Source organism: Gavialis gangeticus, unplaced genomic scaffold (assembly GCF_001723915.1).
Source record: "Gavialis gangeticus isolate Ggan-Ray unplaced genomic scaffold, GavGan_comp1, whole genome shotgun sequence".
NCBI lineage: Eukaryota > Metazoa > Chordata > Crocodylia > Gavialidae > Gavialis > Gavialis gangeticus.
In genome coordinates, this window is record NW_017729019.1 from 5,090,818 (window position 1) to 5,100,335 (window position 9,518).

The 9,518-nt window shown below is 46.9% G+C and overlaps 1 long non-coding RNA gene across 1 annotated transcript; it reads right to left on the reverse strand.

Annotated features, from left to right (window-relative positions):
* Positions 1 to 3,490: 3,490 nt before the first annotated feature.
* Positions 3,491 to 9,141, reverse strand: LOC109295414. The gene is made up of 3 exons (XR_002096744.1): positions 9,058 to 9,141; positions 3,907 to 3,912; positions 3,491 to 3,501 (listed from the first exon to the last, which is right to left on the reverse strand). It is a non-coding gene; the product is annotated as an uncharacterized LOC109295414 (long non-coding RNA).
* Between the last annotated feature and the right edge of the window lie 377 nt (positions 9,142 to 9,518).

Consider the following 9,518-nt stretch of genomic DNA (forward strand, 5'->3'; position numbering starts at 1 on the left):
CGCATCCCTGAGCGGAGCCCTGTTCGTCCCGCCACCGCCGCCGCCGCCTCAGCGGGACCCGCCGGGCCGGGCCGGGCCGACAGCGCCGCGGCTCTGAGGTAAGGCTGGACCCCTCCCCCCCCAGGCTTTTTTCCCGCCGCCAGCTGTGCTTTGTCCCCCCCAAACCATCCTCCCTCCCGCCTCTGTTGCTAGGCGGCGGAGCCGCATGCCCTTGGGGAAACGAGGGAAGGAGGGTCCCCCTAAAAAGCCCCGGGCATCGCTTGAAGGACCGTCCGAGCAGAGGGAGGACGGGCTGGGTGAGCCCCGACCGCCCCCGAAAGCCCGGCAGCCTCCCTCCTGCCAGCTTGACCTTGGCGGTATCATTGGGGAAGGAGGCAGCGAGCAGGCGGCCGGCATGAATCTTTCATTCTCAGCCCCAGGTTTGTGGGGGGGTGTTGTTTCTCCCAGAGCCAGGGGTCTTTGTGGGCTGAAAGGGGGGGGGAGGAATATTCCTGTGTTCAGGGTCTGATGTCCCCACCAATATTTGTGCCATTGAGTAAATCACCGGCTACCCCTAAAGAGAGATGTTCCTCCACCGCCCTGGCTCTGGGCAGCTGCTCAGCTGCTATAGTGCAGCACAGCTCCCAGGGGAGCCAGGACTGTTTCCATCAGCCAGAAAATCTGCCCCGACTCCTTTTTAGGAGGCTTAAAAGATGAAGTAGTGCTGGTTGCTGGCTTCCAGATTTTGTAGCAGGTCCGTCTGAGACCTGCGATGAGCCATGTAACTGCAGCTGGCTTTATTAGGGGGAAAGAAGCAAAAGCAAAAAGCCCCACAATTGGCTTCACTGTTCTGATGTGAGGCTGGAGTTTCTTCTGAAACATGGGAGAGGTTGCGAAGAGGTCAGGAAAACTAGACTCTGGTTTAACTGTTATATCATCAATTGAAAGGAGAGTGTGCTTACCGGCCTAGGGTTGCTCTCACATGCTTCAGGGGAAAATCAGGTACAACTCCCCTAAAGTCAGTGGGATCGAGGTGGATTTAATTTGCCCTTTTCTAAATCTGGAGTCTCTAAAGTGCTATTTAAACTAAGGGGAGCGGACAATTTTCTTTGGTGCTATGACAGTAATCCAAACCGGTGTGATGTCAGTATCTGTTCCATTAGGATTAAATTCTGTCAGATCCAGACTAATGCCTTGGTATGAGTGGAGATGATCTGAATTTACCTTCCCAAGTTGCATCAGAATCAGGCCTTTACTGTTTCCATGTGAAGAGACTCCTTCTGTTGCTGTCAGCGAAGGTGATTAGAAGTGGGAAAGCTATGGTTTGAGAGGCATGGGGTCCCTTAGGACTTGGCTAGCACCCTGGGGCCGGGGGAGCTGGCAGGGGAGATTAAAGTTCTGTGGCTTTTGAGTTTGGTCACTGGCCTGGATTTAGTTGCAGCTGGAGGCGTATCTTGTGAGTGCCTTATAACTTGCAGTGCTCAAGAAACCATGTGATCGTTGATTTTCACTGCCTTTGACTATAGTGTCACATCGTTGCAGCTGCTGTATGCCTTCTTGATCTCAAATGCAACATAAAAGGAAGGTAAATTGACTGAATAAATATGTTCATGTGCTTCCCAGCTAATGAAGTGCCAGAATTCCCCATCCTCCAACATTGTGGGTCTGTAACCATTCAGACAGGGTTTTTTTTTAATGACCTATTGGTATGATTGCCCTTCCTGGGCTCTTGAAGATTTTATTAAATGGATGCCTGATGAATAGCTAGTAATATTAGTTGACCAGCTAGCAACTTGGAACCGATTGCATGGTTAAAGAATACCCATGAGATGCAGCCACTTCTGGGCTGGAGCAGGAACTGCAGGTATGCAGGTAAGCTCCTGATGGCCAAACCTATATTTAAAGTGCCACAGGATCATTAGCAACGTTTGTACAGAGCAGATGGGATTTCTTTGTTGAAAGAGAGTCAGATACTGAGTTGGCTGTTATCTCAGTGCATCAGTACCTCATGAATGTAAGTTGACACCCAGCCAGAATGATAGCTTTTTACTCCCATTTCACGCTGTTGTAAATTATTGTGCAGGAAAGAATGAGGCTCTGAGTGCCTAAATCCCTTACGAAGGAGCCCATGGACTAACCTGCTTGCACACCCAGCTGATCTGTCTCCAAAAGATCATTTGTTCCTTTCTTGTGATAGGAGCCCGCAATTTCAGTGAAGTTGGTGATGAGCTCCTGACTGTTAGACAGATAAACTAGCCTCTCTAGGTGCTGCACTATCCTGCCTGAGACACGTTTTTCCTTGTGAGTCAGTGCAAATTAACCAGCTTACGCACTCTGGGGTTGGAGATAGCGTGCTTCTTGATCTGTTTAGATTGAGTCATGCTAGAAGCCCATGTGTCACTCCTTGTTGTTATTGCGTTTGTGAAATGGAGCTAATTAGTATAGGCCATTTGAAGGGGAAAAGACCCCTAATGAGTCCAGATGGCAAAACCTTTCCAGCTGGGGCCAAATAGGAAGGAAGATCAAACTGGGAACTTGGCATCCTTGAGAGCAGCAGTTCTCAGCAAGCAGTTTTAAAATGGATGCATCTTGGCTTACTGTCAGTCCCCCTGCAAAAGGAGCTGAGATGGGGATGTCACAGAGGGAGGGTGGAAAAGGAGCTTCAGAAATGAAAGCCTGCCACAGCCAGGGTAAGATTCTCCTCTGAGGGTCACATAGTGGGTGGGTGGAGAAATTTGGATGCACTGTTCTTCTGTGCTTGCAAGCACAGGTCTCCCCCTCACCTGACCCCATCAGAAGGTCTGTACTTCTAGGGATTTGCTATCTGGGTACTGTAATATCGGAGTGCCTCTTATATCTGAGTGTAGGAAGTGTTATTTCCAGATGGCAGACAGGGAACTGCAGCACAGGGCAGATTAAGTGATTTGTCTGAAGTCAAGCAGAGACACTTTGGCTGAGCTGGGAGCTGAACCCAGGGCACTGAGGTCCAAGCCCTGACAACTAGATTTTTCTCTTAAAAAGGGAAGGTGAGCTGGATATGAAGGCCATAGGGTGGTATTTCTGGAAGTGGGATCTAGGGCTCTGCCCTACAATGGTCTGCTTATATGACCTTGGGCAAGGCTTATTCTCTCTGCATCTCAGTTTCCCTTCTGCGAGTGGGAAATGTAGCCCTTTGCTTCCTCTAGTTTGCTTGTAAGCTTTTCAGGGGATAGTGTCTTACTAGGCAGCTGTACAGCACCTGGCACAGCAGGCCCCAGATCTTTGGTGCCTTATGTGTTTTTTGTAACCTACTAACACAAAGGAGCCCTGGGAAGTGGGCAGCAACACGTGAATGGGGCCCACATCTACCACCAAGAAGATGAGCTTTACCTGTTGCACATTGTCACTTGCTCTTGGGCTCTTTAATCTCCCCTTCCTTCCTCCTCTCACAAGGTGACTCTTGGTTGCTCATGTACTGTCTGCTGACCTTTTGGCCATTTGATTTTGCTGTGTTCTGTTCTTCGGAAAACCCAAAATACCACACTACAGAGATGCATAGTTTAGTGCATGGAGGCACTAGACTTGGCACTCCTGGCTTCCTTCCCCTATCCTGCCACTGATTCACAGTATGACCTTTTGACTGGTCGTCTCAGTGTTCCCTATGGAAAATGGGACCATTAACAAGATACTAGCTTAGCCAAAATGTTGGTAGGGGGTGAAGGAGAGGGACTTTGACATTCAGCCCAATAGCAGTAACGCATAAAAGGTCCTTTAAATCCTAGGATGAGGCAGTCAGCAGTATTGCTGTGGGAAAAAAAAAAAAGAAGGAAATAATAAATGAGCTGTCTGCTTAGTACATCAAAATATTCCAGGAATAAATCAGCACTGTTCCAATGTAGTTGGTGGGGGGAAGCACTCATGCTTGTACCCACCATTTAAGTGCGATACAAAAAGCTATATTGCCCCTCACCTCAACAGTATCTGAAAGCCTGCTACACAAAGGTATTTTGGTGCTTAACTTCTCTTTAAGTGCCTGACTTCCACTGGAACCATAAGGATTTAGGTACCTAAAAGACCTTGATGGTTCTGGGCCCGAGTGCCTGAAGTACAGCAGTATATTTGGCAGGTGCTAAAGGGCAAGCACCTGTACAGGTGGCTTGGCCCCAAACATCCCCAGCACAAACCAAGGTCATTCAAATAGCCTCTTGTATACATGGTCTCCTCTTTAAACCTTGATAAGCCCATGAAATCAGCACCATGAGCCTGATCCTGCACAAGCTGTGCTCAAGGGCAAAGCACCCAAGGATCAGGCCTGAATACCTTTGTACAAGAACATTGCTTTGATCAGCCTGCCTCAGAGAGATTTTTAGCAGAGCCTCTTCCCTGGGACAGGAGTCTGGGAACACTCACCTGCTCGGACACGTCGCAGCAGAGATGATGACAGACTTACAGAGATCATGCCAAAGTGCAGAGAGGCCAAGTGGAACCTAATTAAAAAAAAATAAATAAATAAAATAAAATAAAAAAAAAATCAAGCCTTGACATTTTGCTACTCTGGAAAATGTCCTTTTTTCCTTTCAGATTGTGGCTGGAGGCATTCTTGTATAAGATTTGAGGTATAGGACTTATAAGATGCAAAATGAAGCAACAGGGCAGAGAGGGGCATTGGAGGATAAAGACAAAGCAAGGGGCATGGGGCTTTCAGCAGAGGTGCCCTGCTCCACTCTGCAATCTGCAAAGGCATGCAGGTGTTATGGGGAAGGCCTGTGGCCTGTGCTGTCCTTCCACAGATGGGGTGGCAGGAGTGGGAGTGGAGGGGGGAATGAGACACCTTGCAAAGTCATTAAAGCTCCTTCCCCCCTTTCCTCCTTCCAGGGGGATCACTCTCTCCTGCAGGCAAGTGCCCATTGTTAACCGAGGGGAGTTTTGCCTAAGTCTGAACCGAGTGCACAAAGGACAAAGACTGCTGGGAAGGGGGTGAGAGCAGGGAATCAAATACCTGCAGCATATTCCTGAGATCTCAGCCATTTTGTACTGAGGATAATTCCCCTTGCTGCTGCATGTGGTTCCTGCTCTGGCACCAGCCCTGGTCTTTGTGCTTTGTTTTCCTCTGTCTGTAAAACAGGTGGTAGGACTTGCTAACCTCATTCACAAGAGGATGAAGCCAGCCAGGGTCACACAGAGCTCTGCACATGAGCCATGGCAAGGTGTGAAGAGGGGAGGGCATTCACCTGGGCTGCAACCATTCATATTTTATCTTCCTGTGCTGCCAGAGACTCCTTGGGTGAATCATGTTGCCTCTGCTTGCATCAGTTCTCTCCTTGTAACTAGTCAATGCCTCACAGCAGCTGGTAGGGCAGATATGGTAATGATCATGAGGTGCTCAAATATTAAGGTAATGGGGGCCAGCTGAGGCCTTGGATAGACGGTAGGGCATTTAGGTTATTGAGCTTCTCCCACTCTGAGTTGCATGTGCCAGGCTGACATCACGAAGGAGTCCCTATACTGTACAGTGCTGCTCAAAAACATCCTGTGCTTATTCTAGTGATAGAAAAAGGCCTTTCAACCAGATACCAGCTGTAAGAACCCTCTGCCTAGGAATATACTTGGTCATGTCGAGTGTGTTGAAGTGTTTTGGTGCCTAGTTAATCATCTCCTGTCAAGGCCAGGACAAGGGCTGCTCTTCTTTTCTAGGTCACATCCATGGCTTCTGGAATCATGGCTGTATCTGGAAGCTGGGAAGAAGGAGGTGTTCACTAGGGTATGCTAGGATGTGGATTGGGGTGGCAGGGGTGATTCTGGTACAAAGGTCATAGCTGGGGTTCATTCAGTTTAGCTGTGTTACCCAGATATGGCACAAATAAGCGGTGAGGCTTTGAGGACATCTCCTCCCTGTTCTGTGCCTCAGTTTCCCCATATACAAAATGGAGATGGGGTGGGGAACATGCTCTGAGATCCTGAGTCAACAAGGAATTGGCTTTATTTATGCTTGGAAGCAGATCTGGTTTAGAGAAGCTTTTGCAGAATACCAGTGTATTTCACAGGGTTTCAACAGAAGCTTTCCAGCCTGTGGTTTTTATTTGTCCCTGATAACTGCCCCATGCAGAGGCCAGGGAGACCTGCTCAAATTCCACGCTGCCTTACAGATTGCAGGGGCCATGGCATTAGTCAAAACAGCCCATCAGGACCTGACATTCACAGAGCCTGCTGCCATTAGTGGAAGGTTCAGCTGATATATATTTCAGCTTGTTATAGCTTTCTGGCCACTCTCCGGAGAAACCAGAGGAGCCCAATGATACAGAGCACAACGACTCCCTCCTTTACTTAACAATTCATAACTGAGCAGCCTAATGGGGCTTGTTAAATGGGCCTGCAGCCTCAGTGCGCTCCCTCGAGAACAGTTCCAGGCCTGTAATGCTGCTCCAAAAAGTATGTAGTGAATCGCCCCTGCCCAAGCTTTGGGGACTTGAGTTAACTCCACAGCAAACTTACTGATGAGTGGGGTCGACCCTCGCCCAGAGGCCAGCATATAGCCAATGCATCCTGTGATCATTATATTATTTGAAGAATTGGGGCAGCTTGTCTAATGGACTGATATTCAAGCTGGGTTTCTTTCCAGTGCCTGTCATCACTAGCAATACAGCTTCTGCAATAAGAAAGCAGTTAACAAGGCTATTAATGATACATGAGCCAGAACAGACTCTCACTCACTCTCCTGTACTGGCTCTGCAGGATTAGTGGAGTGACAAGCAATAGAAAGTATGATTTGTTGCTTCCCACTACCAGATATGGCCAGCTTTGGGGTCCCAGACAGCTGTCAGAGGAGTTTCTGAGCCACCCCTCCCATGTTGCTAAATGAGTGGTGATTCTTGGTGGGGGTGCTCAGTAGAGAAAGGGTCTTAACTGAGAATTACTGTCCTACAGTGAACCCAGCAGGGAGTAGTGGCTTAGTGGGTGTGAAGATGTGTTTCCTTAATGACTTCTTCAATTATAATTGCACTTTTTTTCCTCCTGAATTTCTTTGCTTGGAGGCTACATTCAGGCCATACTTCCCCTTGGTCCCCTACCTGCCTCCTAATGGATTCCACGCACCTTTCTTGGAAGCACCAGGTATTGGCGATTGCTGGAGATGGGGACCTAGGTTAGGTGGAGTCCAGGTCTGATTCCCCAGGGTAATTTCTACACTTCTATAGGAACATGTATGTATTACAGATAATTTTTGCATAATTGTATTTTATTAACAGTTCTGGGGAAAGGTTTGATAGGCAGGAACAGGAGCTATGTGAGAAATTCCTGTTAATTTTCAATGGGAGTTAGGCTCTTGAGCTCCTTTTCTGCCTTTTAGGGTTTCCTTTCCCCAACTTCACAGGGCTAAGGGCATTGCTCCATTATATACACACTAACCTGGGTTGGTTGGTGGAAAAAACATCATGTATGATGTAAGAGAGTTAAATTGTGATTATGAAGGTAGACAACTGTGGGATAAGTGCTGTTTGACAGAGGAAGATGTCTAATGATACTAAGCAATAATTAACAAATGAAACTCCATCCAGGGGTAAAATGGACCCAAAGGGTAAAGCTAGGAAATGGCAAATTTGGGGCCAAGTGACACAGAGACCCATATTCTTCCCTTTGTGACTCCACTGACCAGCAATCCTTAATTTTACAGCATGTGTACACAGAGAGGAGATGCTCTGTGAGTCCTATATGGATTCTGTCCATGGCACTGGAAACACCTTTCAGTGGTGAGTTCTCTTAGCCTGGCCATGGGGATTTCTGCATCCTTCTTGTCCAGGCCACAGGCTCATTTCCCTGCCCACAGGATAGAAAAATCAGCGCATGCTTTACCTGAGAACTCTTACAGTAAATAGGCACTAGGTAGCTACCCACTGAATAACTCAAATAAGGTTACTGCTGGTTCAGAGCTCAGAAAGAATCTAATCTTTCTTCTAAAAGGAGATAAAATGGAAAGAAAATTTAAGAAAATTGAGGTCATGGGGCTATAAACAGACTGAATTCCCATCTGCCAGCAAGGGCCTTGTCCATCAAATCAGCAGAGAAAAGCTCTCATCAGCTCTTGTCAGCTGATCGGACTCATCTTTGCCTTATTTATTTATTTTGTGAAATGAATTTTTTATTGCATTCCCTCTCAATCCGAAATGGTAGAACTGCCCTCCCTTGCTGGAATTGAAATGTTCTTTCTGGGCAGGGAAATCACAGGCTTTGGGTCTTATCCAAAGCCTCAGTAACGTCCATGGAAAATATCTAGTTGACTCCAGTGGTCTTAGGAGCAGGCACTTTGTGAGATGAGGCAGCATGCTGGGAGCTGGTGGGATGGCTTGATTCAGATCTCAGGTTGGTGTGAGTCAGGTTCTCTTCTTTTTTGCGCCGTTGAAGTCAATGAGCTTGCAGCAGTATAAAAGAGGTGACTGTAGTCCTGGTAATTATTTTGGCCTCAATACACTTATTCTGGGATGAATTAATTCAGGACCGGGCTTGTGGTTTGTACACATCTGTGTTTTTACAATTAGAAACCAGTTCTACCCCATGGGGTTTATTGTCTAATATGGGGAGAGAATACAAGAAGACTTTAACAGAAGAGGGGATCCGTGCCAAAGAGGAGGATGGCTGAACCATGTGTGTGTAATGTGCATATACACATGGATCAGGGTGGTTCTTTCCACTCAAAAGAGTAAATGTGAAAGGACTTCACCTTCCAGACTTTCCCCACAGCTCCTGTGAACAGTGAAGCCTTGAGCAGGATTAAGCACCAAGGACAGCACCCAGGCCCTGCTCTATTAGCGCTTGCTGCTGCCAGGGCCTGGTTTTCCTCTTTCTTTTGTAACTTGATGAATTTCAATGCAGTTGCATCTAATTAACACTGATTCAATGAAGAGAATTGGCCCAATAGAGTTATCCTAAATTCTCAGCGATTTGAGCGATGCAAACATTGGGCCCCAAGGGGTTACTCCCAGTTTACGCTGATTTTAGTCCTAGGAGAATCAGGTCCCAAGGATTTTCTCCTTCTGGGTGCATCTGCATGTGCACTTTAATGTGAATTAGCCTATTTTAATTTACAAGAAAGTGTCAGAGAAACACATTTGCTTTTGCTAATGTGGATTGAGATAGACAAATGTGCCTTCTTCTAGTACCTCACAATGGAGGCACCAAGTTTAATGCACATTAATGAACACACAGATGCGCCCCCTTTTATTTAGAACTATGTTATGACTTTGTATGATGCCAAGACATGGTTTCTGCACTGTTCATGCAGGCAGGTTTCCACTGAGGAGGGCAAATTCATCCTGAATATGACTGAGCAATATTGGGCCCACAACAATGTCTAAGTAAAAGACTACAGCTTAGTTGGAGTTGCAGGACTCAGCAAATGTCAGCCAGTTGCCTAAAGGGACTAAAGAGCAATGTGGTGGGGAACTAGGTACTTGGTAGGGAGAGATTCTTTGATTCTCTTACTTCCTCACCTCATTATTTTTTACCCTTTAAGCTCACAATTCACCAGCTCAGTTCCTGCTTGTATTAAAAAAAAAAAAAAAAAAAAA